This window comes from Rhinolophus sinicus, chromosome 12, assembly GCF_057876585.1.
Source record: "Rhinolophus sinicus isolate RSI-liver-muscle chromosome 12, RSI-T2T, whole genome shotgun sequence".
NCBI lineage: Eukaryota > Metazoa > Chordata > Mammalia > Chiroptera > Rhinolophidae > Rhinolophus > Rhinolophus sinicus.
Genome location: NC_142512.1, coordinates 36454997 through 36479567, shown reverse-complemented (window position 1 = coordinate 36479567; position 24571 = coordinate 36454997). Strand labels below are relative to the sequence as shown.

General features: G+C 37.7%; 1 protein-coding gene across 3 annotated transcripts in view; it reads right to left on the bottom strand.

Moving 5' to 3' along the window:
- ZNF652 (zinc finger protein 652) overlaps positions 1 to 24571 on the bottom strand; it is a 58315-nt gene that overhangs the window by 23005 nt on the left and 10739 nt on the right. Inside the window, exon 1 of one of the 3 annotated variants that reach the window (XM_019740634.3) lies at positions 1028 to 1111. The exons of the other annotated variants lie outside the window; for them this stretch is intronic. The gene's annotated coding sequence lies outside the window, so the exon portion shown is untranslated. Of the gene's footprint in view, positions 1 to 1027; positions 1112 to 24571 lie in introns of those variants that run through there. 3 annotated transcript variants of the gene reach the window in all.

Below are 24571 nucleotides of genomic sequence, written 5' to 3'. Positions count from 1 at the left end.
GAGACCCTCCAGACCTCTCTTCCCTCTGCCACAGGGACCAGCCATCTTCAAGGTGATCACTTCTATCAAGCTGGTTCAAGGGATTAAAATGACCTACAGGATATGCACAGTACAGTGGATTTTTTAACAATTTAATTGTGTGTGTGTGTGTGTTTGTATGTGTTTCCAGAGTGTGTTTGTTAAAATCACTGAGCTCTTGTGTTGTTTACTCCTGCAGCATCATCTATCCTAGCTGATACAAGTGGGATCCAGAAGTGGGGTGCTGTCTTATCAAAAAAAGTAAAATATATGGAAAGGGCTTAGGAGCTGGGTAGGAGGAGGGAAGGAAACTGTTACTGGAGGCTAAAAGGATAGCAACTCGTACTATGCAGTGGTCAGATTATTGGTAAAACTATCACCTAATTATCTCAGATATAGACATTATGCCACAGAACTTACAGCTCTAGTGGGAAAATGGACTATTCAGAGAAAGTGTTGGTTACTGTGGGCTGCATTGGACAAATTATTACATGAAAAGGATGAATTCAGAAAAAAAATTGATCTGTTTATAATCAGGAATAAAAGGAGTCCAGAAAGTCAGCGATTTGTAGGGTTAGAAGCAAGTGCTTAACATAAAACTAAGAAGGTCTTTGAGCTACAAATGCTAATTAGAATTCAGTCTTGAGGCAAGGGCCCAGTGGAAGACTTGGCCTTCATAACCATTGATAAAATACTCCAACTGATTAAGGTGGGCCCCAATAAAATAGCTTTTCTAAAATGAGACTAAAGATGAGGTTTTCTCACCCAAGCAGTGTCTTAATCTGTATGGCTACAAACCATATTTCCTAACGTGAATTAGTTTAAATGTTATTAGTAAATAGAGAAATTATGTCAGTAACACGAGAGTTACGTTGGTTTACACAAGATTTTTTTCCTGCAAGTTAATGTCTGAAGTGATCAGGAGAAAGCTGTCTCAAAAACAAACAAACAAACAAAACCATAGCAATATATGAAGACCTTAAAAAAGCTAAACATCCTACTTCTGTACCTTCCTTTAATGCAAGTGGTCAGCTGCTTCATGGGCCACTGTACTTTCCACTTTATATCCGGTGAAGCTGAGAGTGTTTCTCCTCCTGTGTTTAGAAACGAAAGTTTCTGATTGCTAAAGCCTCTACCACACCACAGACCAAAATTTTTATTGTAATGAAACTGGTCTCTATTGTAAGCTAATAGCTTCAAGACCCAATCTCAGAGGAGGAAATAACCAACCACGGATTAACTCTATAGAGGTTCAACTGACTGATGCTGGGTGTATAGGCCAGTGGAGATTTAATACGCTGCTATTTTTATTACACTTATTATAGTTTTTGTTAGCGCACAGGTTAGTGTTCCACAGATTTTGAGCGTTCTGTCCCAATGCATAAGCTCTGTTTATTTCAGTGTATAATTTTGCAGAATTCGGGAACGCATACATGGAATTATAGCAGAAGTATCTGTTCTCAAAATGAAGTCAAGGAAGAATTACGGGACCAATAAGGCAGAGCTATGCAGCAAATCTAAGAAATATGGTTAGAAAAGAACTATGGATGTGGCTAAGGAACGTGGAGCTGACCGGAAACAAATAAAAAGCCAAGGAAGTTTCTGAGAGTTACACTGCCAGAAGAACAGCAGCCTGGGCTAAAAGGGGCTGTGACTATTCAATACTTAAAACGGTCTTTGGGTTCCCAAGCATCTACGGCAGGAAGTGCCTAAGAAAGCTGTTCATCCCCTTCAGGGGGCATATTCCTCAGTGCCCATTTTGGATATAGCCAAGGACGAGAATAGAAAAAAAAGAAGATCCAAAAGGATGAAGCTAGGGAGCAAAGAAAAAACAGACAAGTGAGCTACTGCTAAGAAGCCAAATCAGCATCTATTCAAGAATATTCCCCACCCCTGGAGGGGGCCCATTTAATGACTGCTCAGGATTCCAGAATCTGCGGCAGTCCATTGACTGCTATGTCGCCTATTCCCCCGCGGCCTTTAAAATGGGAAGGTTTTTTGTTGTTTTTAATTATCCTGCCGTTAGTCCCAATTGTACATTGTATGTGGGGGCAGATCATTTGTCAATTGCTTTCATGGGTCTCTGGATCAAAAAGAGCAACATCTGGACCTGATGTAGAAACCACTCCGCATCATCTCCTCGTAAGTAGGCAACCAATCATCACACCCTTGCTTTACTCAGAAATCCTAGACTTCGACTTTGATGCCAAGATTGGATAAGACCTTGGGGTTCCCTACCTTGGGAAGGAAGAGAGTGTATTTTGTCTGTGAGACAGAATAGAGTGGATATCTGATGACCAAAAGGATGGTGCTGTTTACCAAGTATTTTCAGCTCTCTGTCCCCCTGGCACAGGCAGTGCTGTGCTTCCTGGTCCCCCATAGTTTCGTGGGACAGGACTGGTTCTGGCCATCATGTTGCGAAATAAGTGATGTGAGTCACTTCTAAGCTACTGTGTTTAATTGCTAATGAGAGACCTCTGGACCTAGCATGGCAACCAGTGGTGTGCAAGATGTGTGTTCCCGCAGCCTGAATCACTGAGCCATAGGAGCAGAGCTCTCCTGCTGACCTATCATGGCCACACAGTGGGAAAGAAATCCTTCATTTTTTCAAATAAAAAAGTTTTTTTCAATTACAGTTGATATGCAATATATTAGTTTCAGATATATAGCATAGTGGTTAGACATTTATGTTAAGTTACGAAATTATCCCCCCAGTAGGTCTAGTACCCACCTGATAGCACTCACAGCTATTATATTATTGATTATATTCCAAATGCTGTACTCTACATCCCCAGAAATCCTTATTGTTTTAAGCGACCAAGATTAGACAGTGGTTTGTGACTGCAGCATAACCTCGCTAATGTAGCTCTTTATGAATATGTAGATCTATACACACTACATATCTCAATTGTCTGTCTTAAGCTAGACAGCAGAGACAGAATCTAAGTGAAAAAGTTAAAAAAAATCAAAGACAAGCGGCTGAATTCACAAGGAATTCTCTACTTAATAAATTAGCAAATAAGACTATTCTTTCTTTTAAAAATTAGAAATAAAATGCTTTATTCTATTTTAAATGAGGTGCGAATATATGCATTCCCATGTGAACCTGAAAGTGACATCTCGCCACTATTAAAATCAGGAATACTCCCAGAAACATCAATAAATCTCACTGTCACAAAAGAAGATGCAGTCTAATCGTTCACTTTGAAACACACATGGGCTGTCTGCCCACATTTTACTTTCGTCATTTAATTTTGGCACCTTTCCCCTGTTTGAGTTTTGGTAATAATCTTCCTTTATTTTCTTTCCAGAAAACTTAAAATAGCTCCTAAGGGCAAAATAAAGTAACCTTTACAAAACCAAAAACACATTAGGGAAATTAGAACCTTCCATGTTCCATTATCCAACTCTTAATATGTATCCTTAGTTCTAACTTATTATAAACCATCTTAACTTAGTTTTTCAGAAGCATCTCTAGGTGAATACATTGAGTTCTAAGAACCTGAAAGTAGATAGAAAAAGCAAACAAGAAATAACCCTCATTGGTATTTAAAGCTGTTTACATTCACCTCTCTATGGTATTAAAATAACACAAGTTCATCTGTTCTTAGAGATCATTTTCTACTGTTTCATAAAATAAATTCCAAAAGAAAGTGGGTCAGTCCTAAGTGTCTTGCTATAATTAATGTATGCAACTTAGGAAAAAATGTGGTGTTTATGTTAGAGGGTATACAAATTGAGAAGCAACGAGTCCTGGTACTCTAATAGCTTGACCAGCTACTGGGGAGAAAATACAATTTTAGGAAAAACAGTTAGAGAACATGACAGTATATTATAGCTAGCAAAGTACAGCTTCCAGAATGTGCCTTTTTCAATGCCATTTTTTTCCAAGTGGACTACGAAATAAGTTTACAATCTTCAAGAGTGTTTATTTAATTGAGTTTTAAAAGGAAAACAATTAATTTTGTTCCACGAAAAGTTTTAATAGTTTTTGACAAATTCAACAGTTTTTTTTTTCTATTAAAGTATGTACCTATGCACCCTCCTCATACATTAAAAAGGTTACATCTGGGATGAGTCTTTTCAAGTTGAAAGGGCAACCTTGTAAGGTACATCAATGCTACCTCTGCTTACTCCACTTCCTTCAGAAGCACTTCCACAGACTTCCAAGGCACTGCCTGACCCTGGGCCTGCTTAATGGAGAGCTTTCTAAAGCATACAACTACCTATGAGGATCACGCCAAAACTAAAACTACCAAGAAACGGAAAGGAACAAGGAGGGAAAGATAAATATATATCAGCAAAGTTCTTCCAAAAAAATGATCCACTAGGAAGAATGAACAGGATGAAATTTAGGTCTGTAATCGTAATGGTCTGGCAATTTATTCAGAGCTATGCTACTTTTGCAGAAGGCTACTCACTTCTTTCTCATTTTAGGAAAGGATGCTAATGACTTTTGCCAAATAGCAACTAATCTCACAGTCTTTGGATGGTCAAATCATTATTTAACTATGTGCTTAATATGAGTAAAAAAAAAAAAGTGAAGATCTGAAAACTTAGAAGAGAAAGAAATCCTATCTAGTTGGAGAAATCAGGAAAAGTTTTGCGAAGGATAGTACATTTCAGAAAAGCTTGAAAGACAGGTAGGTTTTAGATTGGTAGAAATGAAGGCCAGTTTTCATGGCAGAAAGTCATTTCTAGTGAAGGAAAATCAGAATGGGGTAATAATGGGGTATATTCCTGAACAAGAGACAATTTAAGTTGTTTAGTTTTACTAGACTATAGGGCTTGTGGAAGGGAGCGATGGTAAAAACTATTGCTATGTTGTAGCCAACCTTGAAGGCTGAGATGAAAAGTTAATATGGATGGCAAAACAGAACCATCAAAAGTTTTTAAAGAAAGAACTCATATGATTAGAGTTGTGCCTTACAGGGGTCAAATTATATGACCGCAGACAACTGTAGGCCTATGTTTGTATCTTTGAAATATATAGCTAATGAAACAAATATACAATTAAGCAAGAAAGAAGAAATTTAAAATAAGTAAGGAAACTTAAATGGAAAAAAATAAAAGTAGGAAAGTAAGATATACCAGGAATTAGGATAAAATCAAAAGCACAAACCATTCTATACTAAGTCCTATATCAGTACTGACTAAAATTAAAATTGAAAATATTTGAATTGTAATTTTAAAAACTTTTTTACAAAAATGTGTGCCTTGTGAAATAATTACTTAATTTACCTATCTAGTAAATAAATAGAGTTTAAAATTATATCTATACTAAAAGCTTTATTTTTTCTTAATACTTGCCTGTAATGAATGAAATCTCACTATGTCCTGTCGTTTCCTTAAAAATAATCTCTAAGAGTAAGAAACCTTTCAGTCTACTTACAGTGTAACATGGAGGTCTGAACTACTTATGATGCTAAACTGCTATGTCATTTTAGCAAGTGTAGTAAGAATCATTTACATCCCTCCGATCTTGTTCTTTTATTGTATAAAACAAGCCATAACATTATGGCAAAGAATGTGTGACCAAACAGGCTTAACGATGGGACCAATAACTAGGGTTTATATTTAACCTAATTTTGGTACTGTCAACCCTTAAATTTTACCATTTTATATACCTCAGTCTGCCAACTTGAAAACCAGGAGCTAAGAAAAGAAACTGCAAAACTGAAAACCTTGGTAAATTCTACATTCTGATCTACAAAATGCATATAGTGGTTGAGATAATAATTTGCATTTATATGATGCTGTATAGTTTACATAAAGCACATCCATCATATATTTGTTACACAGTTATTAAGTGCCTGCTGTGTGTTAGGCACTGTAAGAACTGGAGCCATCAAGATGTTGAAAGGTCTAACTGGGGAGACAGACATGAAAACCAGTAATCACAACACAGGGATAAAAGGTAATCACAAGACAGCTTAGCACAGTGGTGAGGAGTACAATCTGTGAAACCAGAATGCCTGCATTAAAACCTGGGGCTGGCCTGGTGGCTCAGGTGGCTCAGGTGGTTGGGGGGCGCTGTGCTCCATGCTCCTAACGCCGAGGTTGCTGGTTCGATTCCCACATGGGCCAGTGAGCTGCGCCCTCTACAGCTAAGATTGTGAACACCAGCTCTCCCGGGAGCTGGGCTGCCATGAGCAGAGGGAGCGCAAGGCTCATAATACCAGCAGGGGCCAAGGAGCTGTGTCCTACACAACTAGACTGAGAAACAACGACTTGAACTGTAGTGGTGGTGGTGAGGGGAGGCAGAAGAAGGGGCAAAAAATAAAATAAAATAAATAAAAAATAAAACAGCCAATTACTTAAAAAAAAAAAAAAAAAAATCTGGCTCTCGCACATACTAGCCAGGTGGCCTTAGGCACGTTATTTAACCTCTCTATGCCTCATATTCTGCATCTGTAAAAATGGAGAGAATAGTGCCTACCTCATGGGACTATTACTGGAATTAAATGCTTACAAGAGTACTTAGCAACAGTAAGCACTATTATTACTGTTTCTTGAACACACTCATCAATATATACAATGTATAGTGGCAGTGTGGAAAAGGAGGTGAGTCAAAGAAAGTTTCAGAGATGAGCTAACGCTGGAGCTGGTCTTGAAGGACAAGCAGAAGTCAGAGATGGAGAAGGGAGGTAGGCAAGTTGCACACAAGAACCACTATATGAAAAAGGCAGGAATGAAACCACCTAGGTTGTTCCTCTTATTTAAGCATCAATGCCCTACAATGACTTGGAGTGTTGTTCCTATTTCACAGCTGAGGCTCAGTTGAATAACCTTCCCATTGTCACTGCTGGTAAGTGCTGAAGCAGGGACTAGAACTCTGGTTTTCTAACTCCTAGTCCCAGTTCACCCACTGTCTCCTATTGAGTCAAATGATAAACAACAATTATCTCAAAGATGCACTTAGGCCTTGAACAAAAAATACCTACACAACACAAAGTAGAACAATAAATTTTTTTTGTTTTTATTTAAAGGTCTAAATTTTATCCTTGGCTAGTGGAATTCACACCTCCCTTCAGAATGCCCTGTTATATTAATTCACACCAGTACATTTCAATTTGATCACCTGCAGTTTGTTTCACAGTAACCACTTCTGACAAACAAAAGATTGAAAATTTAAATTATATTTTAGTTAAATTTGTTGCAAAAAAAATTGTTCAGTTTTCAATGGATAAAACCTAAAGTAACTTAAATTTGCTGTGTAAAGTGGAAGACACAGATATAAAATTTACAGTGAAAAGGGTTCTCTATCATAGGATCTGTTTAGTCACATACTTACAAATGCCCTTCGTTTCCAAAGCTGCTCACAAAATCCACCTGGGATACTCTAGAAAAGCTACCAACACCAACATGTAAGTCAACTTTACAACAAACAAAACCTCAAATGACATACGAGTATATCACTGGGCCGTATTTTATTTTATTTATTTTGTTAAGGAGGGTGCAGCTCACAGTGGCCCATGTGGGGATCGAACCGGCAACCTTGGCGTCATCAGCACCATGCTCTAACCAACTGAGCTAACTGGCTGCCCCTCACTGGGCCATACTGTAGATAAACATTATAAAGAGTTCTCAGATGCCTATATTTTATATCATTGAAAAAATATAATTAATTTTAGTGCAATCTCATCTAATAAATTTTAATGTCAGAACCATATGAAACAATTATTTTTTAAGCAGTCCATCTAATCCACTACATTGAGAAATACATAGCTGGCACCTTTGGTTTTAGACAAAGCTTTTATAAAAATAAAATTTCACTGTCGCTTTTTACATATGCATTTAAATCATACTGACATTGTGTTTCCTCAATAACATGCAAGTAAAGCTAGCAGGAGAGGACAAAGGCGAGGTACTCCTCCTAGATACTACCTAATTACCTTCAAGCATCAACAACCTCACGTTTCCATATAAGACAGTAAAACTACTGTGCATTACTCATCACACAGCTGCTTAAGCAACCTTAACTTGCACCAATAACCCCCAAGGGCCAAAGAAGAAATCAAACACTAAGCAGGCTACAGCCGTGCCTGGATGATCAATGTATACTCAAAACATCTTTCCATCCTTCAATTCAATTCACAAATATCGTCTCAACAAAGAAGTTATTTTTAAAAGCAGGGTAAGAATTTTACATTACTGTTACCTTTTCCACTAAAATCTGACCATTAAAACCCTGACTACGTGAGTGCTTGAATAACACTCAGTGTCCTTAAAAGCAAGCAGAAGAACATATCCACAATATACACAACCTTGGAAGGTCTCAGTCTTAAACACCTAAGGTAACACCTTCGGTTAGCACTGAGACAGATTTAGAAGGTACCGATGCTCACACTACGGCTGCCTGTAATGTAAGCCATGATAAGAGGCCTGTGTACATGTCAATTTGACTAGATCACCGTGAACTTGAATTAAAAACTCATTTAGAAAATGAAAATAACTAAGGAATGCCCTTATTACATTCCCATATTTTACAAAAATTAAAATCACAAATATTTTAGATGTGTGAACATCAGGAAATATTGGAATTTGATTTATATATTTGACCTACCAAAAGACAAAGGACTGTTATTGTTTCATCATTAACAAAAATTTTTTTGACACTTCAAAAATTAATACTTGGGTGGGGCAGACGGGTGGCTCAGTTGGTTAAAGCATGAGCTCTGGGCAACAGGGCTGTGGTTCGATTCCCACATGGGCCAGCGAGCTGCGCCCTCCGCAACTAGAATGAAGTCAATGAGCTGCCGCTCAGCTCCCAGATGGCTCAGTTGGTTGGAGTGTGGGCTCTCAACCACAGGGTTGCTGGTTTGACTCCCACAAGGGAGGGTGGGCAGCGCCCCCTGCAACTAACAACAGCAACTGGACCTGGAGCTGAGCTGCGCCCTCCACAACAAAGATTGAAAGGACAACAACTTGATTTGGAAAAAATCCTGGAATTACACACTGTTCCCCAATAAAAATCCTGTTCCCATTCCCCCAAAAAATAAAAATTAAACAAATAAAAAATTCATTGATGGAATTAAATGGTATTTATTCATTACTTTTAAAAAAATTAACACATGGGGGAAAAAGTTTAACTGAACTAGTCTTAAACCAACAGGTATAAACAAACAGTCTAAGACACAAATATATGAAACCAGATGGGAAGGTTTAACCCAAACCATGACATACCCAAATCATGGCTCGTGGAAAAAGACAAATTGCTAATATACCGTCTGCCTTTTCTTTCCCATAAGTCTGTATGTTGCTCTCCTTAGCAGCAATTCTTAAACTTTAGAAAATCTTTGGAAAACTACAAATCTTTTCTCCCAGAAAAATGAACAGACAAAATTTTACATGCAGTTTCAAGGAGTTGGCCCATTCCCTGGATCCCATTCCCTTAGAGGGGTCCAAAAACCCGTCTAAGGACTTCTGTTACAGGGCAGAGTTAACTTTTTCATATTTGTAATGTACATTTAGATTAGGTTTGTAAATTAAATTTTTCTTTACCTTCTTTGCTCTTCTTCCTACCCCCTTTTCACCCAATATCTCCAGCATATCCATAGTCATTAATGAATTAACAGTTGAATGAAAGAACATCATTAAAATGTAGAAACAAAAGATCTTAGCATGAACCCCTTATGGCACCAAACCAGGTGTACGACCCTGGACAAACCAATTAATCTCACTCAATCTCAGTGTGTGCCCTGTAAAGCTAGAACAACAGTACTCAGACCTATCTAATCTGATAACACAGGAAAAGTTCCTAGTACATGGGGCTTTCAGTTCTGGCTCCTCCCTATTTGAGAAGATTTTTCCTTAAGAAGTTACAGATTATGGATGGCAGAGCAGAGATTTATGTAATTTTAGAGTTTGCTGCATGCATTTTTCCATAGTAAACCTGAGGTAGTGAAAATGGGAAAAAGGAAAAGATTGGGAAGAGAAAGCTGAAAAAAATAAAATAGGCTACAAACAACCAAAGAAAGAATATAAAATGAACGTTATCAAATTAAAAACGTCTGTGAGTCAAAGGGCACCATCAAGAAAGTAAAGAGACAGATAGGAAAAAATATTTGCAAATCACAGATCTGATAAGGGTTTGTATCCAGAATATATAAAGAACTACAATTCAACAATAAAAAGACAAATAGCCCAATTTGGGCAAAGCATTGACTAGACATTTCTCCAAAGATGATATACAAATAGTCAACAGGTACAGGAAAAAATGCTCAATATTTTTAGTTATTAGAAAAATGCAAACCAAAATCACAATAATATACTACTTCACACCTACGAGGATGGCTATAATCAAAAGCTGGAGAGTAGCAAATGTTTGCTGGGATGTAGAAACATTACTGATGGGAATATAAACTGGTGCAGCTACTTTTGAAAACAGTCTGGCAGTTCCTCAAATGTTTTAACCATATGACCCAGCAAATTCCTCCCCTAGGCATGCACTCAAGAGAACTGAAAATATATATTCAAACAAAAACTTGTGCATAAATGTTCACAGCAGCATTACTCATAATAACCAAAAAATGGAAACAATCCAAATATACATCAACTGATGAATGTATAAATAAAATGTATGTCCAAACGATGGAATATTAGTCATAAAAAGGAATGAAGCACTGGTAATGTTGTACAACCCAGATGAATCCTGAAAATGTTATGCTAAGTGAAAGAAGCCAGACACAAAAGAAGTCAATCACAAACTGTATGATTCCATTTATATGAAATGGTCAGAATAAGCAAATCTATGGAAACAGAATGTGACTGACAGAAGCTGGGGGTAGGAAGAAAGCAGGGAGTGACTGCTAATGGGTTCCAGGTTTCTTTTTAGGGTGATGAAAATGTTTTGGAACTAGACAATGGTGTTGGTTGTTACTTCTGAATATACGAAGAACCACTGAATTGTACGCTTGAAAATGATGAATTATATGGTAGATGAAAGTATATCTCAATAAAAAATAAATAAAATGAAACAGACTATCAGGACACTAATAGTCCAAAGGTGATATTTTATATTAAAATGACATTACTGATGTACTGAATAGGTCATAAACTACAAACTGCGCTCTAACAGCAGTGATGCAATGAGACTGAGTGCTGAGAGTCAGAGCATCTGGACAGGCTCTACTTGGGACTCTTCCCTACAGCTGGGCAGGTAACTGCATTTCGAGACCTCAGTTTTCTCCACTATACACTTAAGTGATTCCCTTCCTCCACTGACATTTACTGTTTGTGCTGAGCATTTGTTTCCATTCTCCTGCCTAACTCATCTGGTCGCCTACTTCCATACAGTAATGCCCAACTTTTTCAACATTAAGGGCTACCATATATTCCCCTCTCCTGCCCCCCTCCCTGCCCGTACCCATTTGCCATGTTCCCACAGAGCACTGATTCAAAAACTTGTAAGAATTTGCATTCAGGTCATACTTTTTATTTTTTTACCAACCAAATATAAAAATAGCCTAGCATAGCTTTTTGGTTAGACTGTCCAGCTTTGCCATAATTTCCATTTGACTTTTCGAACATGAAAATTAGTTTATGACTCTCAGATTGGGGACAGACACCTGGATTATCTACAGCCTTGAAATAAGTATGACACTAAGTTGGATTGAGACCACAACCTTACCCATGGTATAAACACTTTCTCAGGGTGGAGAGAGACATCACTACATTTAATATTGTTCCTCGGATGATTCTATTCAATCATCTGCCTTCATCAGAAAGCATTTAACGCAACCTGCCAAATGGGATGCAAAAGAAATCCACGAAGCCTCAGATACCTGCCGTATCCACTGCTACCTTTGCTTTTTTTATTTTTTATTTTATTTATTTATTTATTTTTTAGATTTTATTGGGGAAGGGGAACAGGACTGTATTGGGGAACAGTGTGTACTTCCAGGACTTTTTTCCAAGTCAAGTTGTTGTTCTTTCAGTCTTAGTTGTGGAGGGCGCAGCTCGGCTCGAGGTCCAGTTGCCGTTGCTAGTTGCAGGGGCACAGCCCACCATCCCTTGTGGGAGTCGAGGAATCAAACTGCCAACCTTGTGGTTGAGAGGATGCGCTCCAACCAACTGAGCCATTCGGGAGGCAGCTCAGCTCAAGGTGCCGTGTTCAATCTTAGTTGCAGGGGGCGCTGCCCATCATCCCTTGCGGGGCTCGAGGAATTGAACTGGCAACCTTGTGGTTCAGAGCCCACTGGCCCATGTGGGAATTGAACCGGCAGCCTTCGGAGGTAGGAGCATGGAGCTCTAACCGCCTGAGCCACTGGGCTGGCCCCGACCTTTGTTTTTTTTAAATGTCCCTCCTCCTTTTTTCTAAAACATGAGTTGTAGGCTGAGCAAAACAAAACCAGATAACAATGCCACAACTGTATCAAAATTCAAGGCAAAAGTGCCCAACTACTCTGTAGGTGGCGAAGAGCAGAACTTTACTCAACAGCCTGTTCTGTGTTGGATGCTGGCAAACTGACCGATGGCTCCGCCCCCTTGGTTGGGAAATACAGCGGGACACAGAGAAGAGGGGTCACTGGGGTTTGGGTTGGTACCCCAACCACACTGAGCTACAGTTAACGAGTCTTCACTGGACACCCAGGGTATCAGTCTTGGAAGTGGTGGGGCTGTGCTACAAGTGCTGCTACTCATACATGGCGGTTTTCTGCGAACGCCCACATCTCCTTTTTCCCTCCAAAGAGAAACAGACTTTCAATTTTTTTCTGATTGTAAAGGTGAAGCTTATAGGTCAAAAGGGTTTATACACTAAGTGTTTTCTGTCTAATTCCCATACTCCACGCTTTATTCACAAGCTTTGACTATCAACTACATGCAAAGGACCAGGGTCTAATATACGTATAAGGAGACGATATTTATTCATTTATTCCTTCAAATAATTGTTGTATAGGCCCTAACCATTACAAGCGTAAAATTTGTTTGGGAAGCAAGAACTATACACCAAAATAAGTCACAATTGTCAAACAAAACAAATGGTATTTAAAAGGTGCCATATAATTATTTAAAAGGGCAAGAAAGATGGAGAGTGGACAGGGTGTGGGAGGCCCTGCGCAGACAGAGCATGAGATCTGTGCTAAGTTCTGAAGAGTGGGAGGGAGCTGCAAAGGCCGAGAGGAAATTAGAAGACAGGCTGAGGAGAGGGCGATGTGAGTAAAGCTGTCACCATGAATAAGCACAGTATATTCAAGGGGTGGCAAAGATACAGGCCTAGCCAAAGGAATCTCACAGGAGATTAGAAGGTGATAAAGTTATAAATGTAGAGAGTACGGAGGGACAGAACATGGAGGTTTTGATTGGAGGGCTGAGAAATACAGGCTTTACTGAAGATGGCAGAGAGAGCCAAAAAAGGAGAAATCAACAGAACATGCTCATTAGATGTAAAGGATGAAGAAAGAAAAGGATCAAAGAAGATTCAGACAACTTCAATTTCCATTCCTATGTCTAACAGGAAAATACAGCTGGGAGATATCAAATTCAGAGATCACATCTAATTCTATCTTTTGCACAGTGTCTAGATGAGCTTTTCACTAAATATTACTAAGATTCCTTTATAATGACAACCACTGCCAAAAAATGAAGTCCAAACCTCCTTCAAGATTAGACCCTTCAACCTTATCTTGTAACCTCATTTCCCTCCTCATCCCTCCAAAAACCCTTTGCTATGCCCCAGATTTAGGGTCTACAGAATGTTCCCTGAGCATGCCACATAATTTCTCTGTGTCAGTCATTCGTGTATTCTGTCCCTTCCAGCTGAGCATATATGCCCTTGTCTTCTTCCCTAACAACTGAATCTCACTAATATTTAGTTCAAATACCACTTACTCCTTTTGAAATTCCCTAGCCCCTAGCACTTCTCCTGTTTGTATTTCCACTCTAATGCTCCTGCCTCTATTATACTTATTTCATTCTATATTGTATGAGAATCGTTCATATTCCCATTGCCAGTGATTGATTTAGAAGTGGGCCCATGACCAAGTTTCGGACCATGAGATTTAAGTGGAAGTCAGCTGGAAGGCTTCTGAGAAAGATTTCCAAACTCTTAATAAGCATAAGAAGGCAATATCCACCACCTTCTGCTGGATTTCATCTTGCCCAGAAATGATGCCTGGAACTGTGGTCCCCTTCTTGCATCCCTGATGGGAGTTGGCCACAGGACAAAGCAGATATGTCCAAGATGGCAAAGCAGAAAGGTGGATAGAACATGGTTCTTGATGACGTTGCTAAACCTACAGATTTAAAGGCATCATGTTACTTATAATGATAAATTTTCCTCCTTTTCAAATTATTTTGAATTGAATTTTCTATCATTTTTGCCCAAAGCATCTTAATTTACACAGTAATGTTTGAGATGCAAATCAGGCATCTAAGTAGAGATGTCAAGTAGTCAACTGGATAGATACAGAAAGAATTTAAATTTGGGGGCTGGAAAGACAGAATAAATAGAGCTATAGGGAACCCTAAAGGCAGGAGAAAAAGAGCCAACAAAAAAGAGAGAAGAAATGAACTCTGAAGTAAAACGAAAACACTAAACTACAGCGCACAGAAGCCAAGAGATAAAACTTAAAATTTCTTTCAAGAAAGAAGAACCCATCAACTTTACAAAATGCTGCTAAAAAACTAAGACAGAGAAAAGTGACCACTAGATTTACTGACGGAATAATTCCAGAACATGAAGGCTCCCTTGTCCTTCCACAAGGCTCCAACTCCCTAGAAAAACAGGAGTCTTGAGTTAGTGTAATGGTTACAGGACCAGACTTGGGCTGAGTTCGGGAGCTCACACTAGCTCTGGGGCCTCCTCAACCAGCAGGCTGCAGTGTGATGAGGAGGGAATGGACGCTGAGGAACAAGCTGCAGTGGGACTCAAACCAGAGAAAAGGTCTGAGTATGGTTTTTAAAGATGGGCGAGATTTGAGTATGCTTAAACGCTGATGGCGGAAGGAGCACCTCTTACCATAAAAGAACTCCATTACAAAAAAACATTTTGGAATTCATTACAACAGGAAGTTAGTTCATTAAGCTTTAAAAAATTAAATATAGAAGAAAAAGCATGATAAAACCACAATCTTAAGCTCCACCTCATTTTAGAACATATCAACCAAAAGAACAGATACGTTACAAAAGGTAGTAATAGTAAATAGTAAATGGAAAGTGCTTCATTTTCTCTGGGTTATACCGTGTTTCCCCGAAAATAAGACCTACCCGGACCATCAGCTCTAATGAGTCTTTTGGAGCAAAAATTAATATAAGACCTGGTACCGGGTATAATATAATATAATATAATACATACCAGGTCTTATATTAATTTTTGCTCCAAAAGACTCACTAGAGCTGATGGTCGGGCTAGGTCTTATTTTCGGGGAAACACGGTATCATAAAGATGATTCCAATAGTAAAACACAAACTCAAAGTCCTAAACCACAAAAGCCCAGATATTTTCAAAGCCCAGGAAATCTATAACATAACTACCTAAGACCATGTGGAATACCCTCCTAAAAACACTTTCAGTCTTCAACATGTTCTCAAACCTGAAGTATTTTTCCCTTTGGTTTTACTGAAGAAATATATTGTCTGGAAATAAGCTTTCTATAAACTAGTGTACAACAACCACATAAGAAAATATTAAGACATTTTTATGTTCACATCAGGAAATTCAAAAATTTAAAACCACTCCAAATTAAAATATGACCACTTCAAAGAAAAGGGGCTAATTTCAAAGTCAAGACCAGAACAGCTTTTGAGACAAACCACTGCATGTTGCAGAAACAGTAACCTAGTTTCATTTTGAGTACTGTGTTTGTTGCCCTCAAGGGATCTACAACTTTCGAGCAAGATTGTTTTATTAAATGCCAGATAACAGGTAAAGCAAAGAGGGGGGAAAAAAACAAAAAACAATACATCTTCATGCTACAACACATCTCAACTCTTTAAGGGAAGAAAAGCACAGTCCTGATGAATACATACACAAATATATGCATCCTATCGACAAGCATCTGTTATTGTGAGATAACACTAAAATTTTAACTCAAAGCTGAACTACAGAACATGTGGCAATTTAACAATGTGCTTGTGAGGAGAAAAGAACCCTCAGCCATCACCAAAATCATTCTTGGCTATTTGGTCCCTGGCACAACAATTAGTCAGTAATAACCTGAGCACGGAAAGCCAATAGATGTTTAAATACCCAAGTGTTTACCACATAGGATTCTTAATTATCTTTTCCCAAAACATGGTTCTCTATATGGACTTGTGAATGACTATAGTTCAGCAAGATAAAAATCCCGAATCGCCACATTTCTGAATGAACAACCTGTTTCAAAACACTATCCCCTCATAAACTCCTGAGAAGTTACTTGTAGGGTATAAACTAAATTAGTAACAATACACACTTTAGATATTTATATTTTACCGGCAATGGAATATCTAAAAAATATAAGCCTATGAACAGCAAAGGCACTAAGCCCAAGAGGAAGTGAACAGACTCCTGGCTTGCAGACAAATGAGTAGGTGGAGGAAACGCTTATGTGGGGAGATGTTTTATACAGTGCTTTTCTTAATCTAAAGAAAACCACAGCTCTTCACAATATATGTGCTATAAATAGATGTAATCAGTCAAAAACCTGAACAATTTGTTTGCTTGCTTGTTCGGTTTTTTTGTTTGTTTTTTGTTTTTTAACAACTTTTGTCATAACCCAAATGCAATGAGTGGTCAAGATAAGCAAGCCAACATAACCTAGCAGGTTGCCCAGTCAGAGAGGCCTGGGGACATATGACAAAGTCTAATTCCCCGTTATCTATTTATGTTGAAGAAAAGATTTTAATTAGTAATATAGGTTTTTATTGTAATATCTTTAAATATACTTCCCATTCCAAAGTCAAAGAATTTTCACACTTTTTCTATCATCACTTTGGCAATATATTTAAGAAACGTGGCTAGAGAAACCAAAGATAGTTTCAATCATAGAAACATTGTTCAACTAATTGCTCCCTCCCTCCCTAGCTTCTCCCTGCCAAAAAATCTAAGAATCACAAAGTTCCTGTCAAAGAAGTATTAGTCTCTCTTCTAAAAGGAGGAAATTTAGGCCCACTGTCTAAAAAGTGAGTCAGAGGAACTCTGAGCGAGCAAGAGCTCGCTGAATACATACCAGCAATGCTCTTTCCTTCCTTAACATAAAATCCAACCAGAGGATAACTGTGTTTTGGACGTGGAGGAGAGGGCTGGTGATAAGGAAGTTATCTAAATTTTCTAATGTTTTCACAATAAACATGTATTATTTCTTCAATAAACAAAACAACTAATCCTAAACTTAAAAAATAAATGAATTCATCAAACCCCTTCAGATTCAACATATGAGATCATTTAGATGCAAGTGTGGGTGAAAGAACATTTTTTTTAAAGTGCAAACATAGTGTAACTAAGCTAAAAAAACACTTAAAATCTACACCAAGCCTCAAATTATCAGCCGACTTTCAGTAACATTCAACAAATATTTATTGAGCACCTATTATGTGTGAAGTGCTACAGCTATAACTGTAGACATGATAGATACGATCCCTCGCTTCAGGAAGCTTACAATATTGCCAATTAGTTTATAAGTAGGGTGACCATATGTCCTACTTTGCTGGGCAAAGTTATGGTTTACACCCATTTCTCCCAGAGTAATTATTAATAATGTCCCTCTCACACATCTCCCAGTCTAGACAATAAATATACTGTTACCCATTGATGCAAAAACAAACTATTGTTCCTACAGGGCTACATGTTTGTAAAATGTATATCATTTCAAGGTTTTATCTCTTCTTTTATTCATTTTTATTACACATTAAACTTTCTTAAATTATAAAAACTAACATTTTAGACATTCATCTCATTTTGTATATGTTATATAATGAAATCAAAGATTTGCCTTCATCAAATAAAAGGAAATCAAAATCTGATTTTATCACATCCAAATGTATACTAAGTAAATAAATCAAATGAATAAAAAATAAAATCTTTAAAGACTGTAAGTCCCTTGAGGGCAGGTAGTTCTTTTTAAAATACTACATCAACATTCTAGTCTGTCTACCTCAGTAATGAGAACATAATGTGGTTTCCAGATATTTCCCACGAAAAGAAAACTGGACAGCAAATGTGTAAGAAGAGTCTGTAACTATCTGTCACAATGGAAAGCAGGAAGCTGTCAAAGACTACTGGAGCTGTGTCGAAAAGACTCAAGAGCCAGACTGATACACGCCTATGGACAAAGATAAGACAACTGAGGATCAACAGGATTAATAACAGTGGTGAATGGAAACACATCAAGTATGTTTAAATCCACTGGTCACCTTTAAAGGATGCTAGAAGAACCAATTCATTCTTTTGAAAACTGGTAAGTGAAGGGCAAGAATCAAGCATTTAGTTTGTCATTCCAAACAGATCTGTGCCATAAGGAAACTAAATACTTGTGGAGGGGAAATTTCTTTTATAGAAGTATTCCAGCTAATAAATGAAGAAGAAACTATAGCATTAGACATCATTTTGCAAACCCAATGAATAGACACAGGCAAGCTCATCAATGGCTGATAACCGTACCAAAAAAGAAACCAGCACTATATGTCTCCTGGTAGAATTATATGTCACCAGCTATTAAACAGTCTTGTCCCACACTCACCAGAAAAATTAAACTTTAATCTGATCAAGGCTGTAGATCTAAAAACCAAATTACAGGAAATAAAAGGGATTGAGGAACATGTTAAATGATACCACATAGACTCAATCAGCAAAACCCAGACTATGGGAAAGTATACAACAAATGATCTGGATTCTTCAACAAAAACTGCAAGGAGAGGAAGAGAGGGAGAGAGAGGGGGGGAGAGGGGGAGAGAGGGGGAGAGAGGGGGAGAGGCGGAGAGAGGGGGAGAGGCGGAGAGAGGGGAGAGAGGGGGAGAGAGAGGGGGAGAGAGGGGGAGACAGGGAGGGGGGAGAGAGGCAGAGAGAGGGAGAGAGGGGGGAGAGAGAAAGGGAGAGAGGAGGAGAGGGGGAGAGGGGGGAGAGGGGGGAAAGGGAGGGAGAGGGAGGAAGAGAGAGGGAGAGAGAGGGAGCGGGGGAGAGAGAGAAAGAGAGAGGAAGGAGAACCAACAGATTTTTTAAAGAGACTTAACAGACATATTAGCCAATCACTCTTCTTTGGACCCTAATTTGACATTCTAGCCTGTTTCTGAATGTTTAAAAAACAAATATGAGTCAACTGGGAAATACGAACACTGACTGAACACTTAAAGATGTCCAGTAAGTGTTTTAGTGTAATGATACTGTAGTTTTTTAATTGTGTGTATACAGAATTTTGAGTTTTCCATAAAGGTTATGTAACCTTTTTGAGCTATGGATTCCTTTGGCTCTCTGGTGAAACTTATGAAACTCTTCTCAGAAAAATAAAATTAATAAGGAAATCAAGCATATTGTATATTAAAATACAGCTGTCAAAATAATAAATGAGTTATGATATGGTAAAAAAAAAATTCTTATATTTATAAATAATATGTCTAGAATTGCTTCAAAATAATTGGAAGGAGGGGAGTGTAGTGAGGGTGGATATAAATGAAACAAGATTGGCCATGTCTTAATAATTGTTGAAGCTGGGAAATGGATATATTAGGCTCATCGTACCTTTTCTTTATTTTTTAATATTTGAGAATTTCTCTAATACAGAAAGGTTTTTTTCAAAAGCAGTATTTCCTCTTTTGAAAGACCAATAGTAATATCATAATTTAGAAACAAAATAGGACACTATAGCCTAACGAAGAAAAGTTTGTAACTACAATTATCCTTTTGATATGACAGATGAATGACAGATGAATTACAGATGAAACAAGTGTGAAAATCCTCCCCATATTATGACTATATTTAACTCTCTTTATACAACTTAAATTTCACATCTCTGAAGACTATAATGTAAGCAATATGGTATATTTCTGATTTAATAAAACTTGAATCCCAAATACGCTAACTTGTTAGAAAACAATTTGCCTAGTTAAGATCCTCACTGTCAAGATTAGAACCCAACCTTCTAGACAGTAGCCACTACTCTATTCCAGACACTAATTTAGCTTTTAATTTTTCAAGGACAGAATAAAACTGAACCAAAAACTTCGTTTGTCTTCATGTGGAACTTACTATGTAGACCCGCCTACAGGTAAGGTTTTAGATCTATGTGGCCCAAATGTTTAGTAGCAGCTGGTATTAAAGCTGCTTTGTATGTGTTCTCCAGCTGACATACTACATACCATGTTCTGCCACCTGTGTATGTATAGGTCCAACTAACAGACCGTTATCCAAACAAAGTACATGCATGTTTACTGTGAGGCTTAAGGGGGAGCAGAAGACTGTTTTAGATGCCTTTCTAAATTTGCTGTGCTATGAAATAGCCAGGATTCTCCGCTTATTCAGTCAGGATTATGGTCGTCTTGTTACTGTGAGTACAATGGGCTGAAGCATTTCGCTGTATAAAAATCAGATGTAAGCACAGGCCATGACCATGGCTCTCATTGTTAAATGAAAACCCACCTTCTTCCTTCCCTGGATTGCTCCCTCCATCCTGGGTCAGCAAATGTCATGTGTCCTCAATGCTAAGCTGCACATTTTATTGTTTCTAAACCAAGAATGCTACATACTTTTCCTCAGTTCTAGGATGTTAATCATTTTAAGTTCTTGTTTTATGGTCTAGTTTGCGGAAGATCCAAACGAAGCAGCTAGTCTCTGACTGAGGCTCCAAACCTCATGTTCCATTTTGGCTATTTTTTCTACCTTACTCTACTCACTATCTAAAGAACCAACAAGTCCTACTTTTAAAAATTGCCCTGTTCCAACTGCTAACATAACTTCCCAGTTCAGGCCCTAATCACTTCATACCCAGATTATAACAGCTTTTCAAACGACAGAGATCTTCTAAACTACATTTTCCTAAAGAATTAGGATCAGGTAACTCCCTAGCTACAAAACGCTTTATTGGTTTCTACTGACTTGGAATAAAGCACAACTCCTCAGCGAAGCATTCAAAAGCCCCTCACCATCTGAGCCCAACTGACTTTTCAGTCTTGGCCCCCGAAGTCCTCCCCTCCCCCCAAACAGCCTCACGCGATTTCTCAAATGCACCCTGACTTCTTCCACCTCTGAACCTTTGATTATGTCACTTTCCTTCTACCTAGAACACCACCACCACCCCAAGACAATTATAAAATAAATCCTGGCTTTTTTCTTCTTCAAGAACCACTTAATACTTAAATTCTCTCAGAGCAAGATATTATAGAGAAACCATTGGCATAGTAGACTCTTGACTATCACTTTCTTTTTTTTAACTTTTTTTTTTTTTTTATTGGGAAACAGTGTGTGGTTTTTTTTTTTTCCAGGACCCATCAGCTCCAAGTCAAGTCGTTTTTGTTTTATTTTTAATCTAGTTGTGGAGGGCACAGCTTGGCTTCAAGTCAAATGGTTGTTTTCAATCTAGTTGTGGAGGGCGCAGCTCACTGGCCCATGTGGGAATCGAACCGGCGACCTGGGTGTTATGAGCACTGCGCTCTAACCAACTGAGCTAACCGGCTGCTCTTGACTATTACTTTCAATTAACAGACAAGTTATTATCATAGTAAACAAAAGGTGGCTGCTTTCCATGTGCTCCTGGAGATAGGGACTTGTAACTGTACTGAAAAGGGTACCACTGTGCAAGAGCTACACTCACTGATGTTACAAATCGTGTTTCCGCAAAGACTACAAAAAAGGGTAGAGACAAATATCTTCAACACTACCCTAAAATGGCCTCGGGCAGAACTGTCTGTGAATGTCAAAAGATAACTTTCAAAGGTACTGATGTCAAAGGTAACTTTGTTTAAACAAATACAGAGCTCTAGGTGCGTTATATATGGTACATACATTTGTATGACTAAAATTTATCTATGAGCAGATATTCAAACTTATTCAAGTATAGAGTTTAAAAGCTTGATTTAAGATGTTTCCAAATAGAAGAATATTAGTTGAAAAACTAGTGAAATCTGAATCAAATCTGGGTTAACACTAATATACCAATGTTGGTTTTAGTTTATGTAAGGCTTTACCATGGTTATGTCAGACTTTAACAACAAGGGGAGCCACATGAGGGGTATAAAGGTACTCTCTCTGCAACTTTTCTATAAATCTATAAGTATCTCTAATTTTTAAATTTATTTAAAAACCGAAAAAGGAGAAATTATTGGGATAACACAACTTGAGTTATAATCACTTTAATTAAAAGATTTTCTTTGAATTAAAAAACCAGGTTGCTTTATCAGTCTATTTTTCTCAAAACTGAAGTTTTAAAAACTGACTGTTTAAGCTTTGAAGTTTTTAAACATTCGCAGATTTACTTGGTAAAGACTAGCAATTAGCAAACAGGCTGGGTTTTTTTCAGCAGGATCCAGGTCCAAACATGTGTAGATATGTGTTATGGCTTAAATTCCAAACTGGCTAATGCCAAGATAACCTGACTGACTTCTGACATTAAATGGCATGGCCAACTATAGCCCATAATGCTATGTGAATACGGAAGAACCTTCCTTAGAGCAGTTCAGCACTATTTTCCTAAGTGTGAAGTGTGCTTATTTTTGGACCCAGAATTCACCAGTAGAAGATAATGCCATAAATATAAAAAGATGTGTATACAGGGTATTCATTATAGGATTTATTAATTGGGATATTTTTAGAATAATTGGTATCCCCTTCTTAATTAAAACACCTTTGCTTTCATTTTTGTTGAAAGCAAGCAACATTTTCATTTTGTTTTATATGCCAAAGTAAAACAAATATAATTATTGCCTTTTTCTTCCAAATCCTTAAAGAGATTACTATCTAGCACTACTTATTATAAAAACTTGAAACATAAATAATAAGTACAGACACTGACATACTACATAGCCATCTAAATTATGATATAAATTTATACAAACTAACAAAGAAATATGTCCATATTGAAAAAAAAAGGACTAAAGAACACGTGGGAATGGGATCATGCAATCGCATAATGTAAGACCATGTACACTCACTCGCATGTATGCATACACCGTGTTTCCTGAAAATCAGACCTCACCGGAAAATAAGCCCAGCATGACTTTTCAGGATGACATCCCCTGAACATAAGCCCTAATATGTCTTTTGGAGCAAAAATTAATATAAGACCTGGTCTTATTTTTGGGGAAACACGGTATGAGGTCGGACCATTAAGTTTGCAAACTCATCCTAGAAAAAGTGCTACACACCTCATTGCTGAATATCACTACAGTCAGCTTCGAAGTACTCCCCTTGGGAAGCTACACACTGATGCCAGCTTTCTGGAACTCTTTTTCTGGAATGGCCATCAAAGCTGTCATCATATTACCCTTGATGTCCTGAATGTCATCAAAATGTCTTCCTTTCAATATTTCCTTTATCTTCAGAAGTAAGTCTTTGGGGGCCAGATCAGGGAGTAAGGAGGATGTTCTAATACAGTTGTTTCCTCGCTAAAAACTTCCTCACAGACAGTGCCGTGTGAGCTGGTGCATTGCCGTGATGCAAGAGCCACGAATTATTGCTGAAAAGTTCAGTTGCTGAAAAGTTCAGGTCGTCTAACTTTTTCATGCAGCACTTCCAAATAGTATACTTGGTGAACTGTTTTTCCAGTTGATACAAATTTATAATGAATAATCCCTCTGGTATCAAAAAAAGTTAGCAACATTGTTGCAACAAGTTCGCAAACTTAACTGTCATACCTCATATACACTCCTGTTGGGAGCTATCTCAGGACACGGTGGGGTGTGGGTGAAGAAGGACATTCTTTTGTTTTTTTCTTTATATCTTTCTCTAGTCCTTAGTTTTAAATAAGCATAATTATTTTAGAAAATAATAAAAGCTGTTATTTTTAATGCTATTATAGAAGCAATTTAATCTCACATGCAAATACAGACATTAAGGACAAGTACCTAAATACGTCATTTTTTTAAAAAGTGTCCCCAATTCATGACAGAAAATGGCAAAATATTTGTTATTAAACTTACTGTAAATGATAACCCCAGAAAGCGAAGAAATATTATAAAAACATCAGATATTAGCCAGACTATAGGTTGTCAATGTTAACTGCAACATTAGCTATATAATTTTAGCATATAGATATGACACATGCTATCACAGTATTACTATGTTTAGCTCCAAAGGATAAATTATAGTTATAAATATCAAGTTATTCCATATGGATTCTCTCTCTCTCTCTCTCTCTCTCCTCTCTCTCTCTCTCTCTCTCTCTCTCTCTCTCTCTCTATATATATATATATATATATATATATACACTGCTTAAAATGTTTGTACGTTAGCTGAGATCAGTCAATAGATTTTTTTCTACAAGCAAACACAAATGTGTCCTCTTGCCAAGGATATCTTTCCCCTTCAAAGAATTTGGGGGCTGCAAGAGAACTTATATTCAATATTCTCTATCATATGAGAGATGAGGAAACTGAGAGATGAGGAAACAAGAAGCTCAGAAAAGTTAAACGGCTCCTCTAAGGT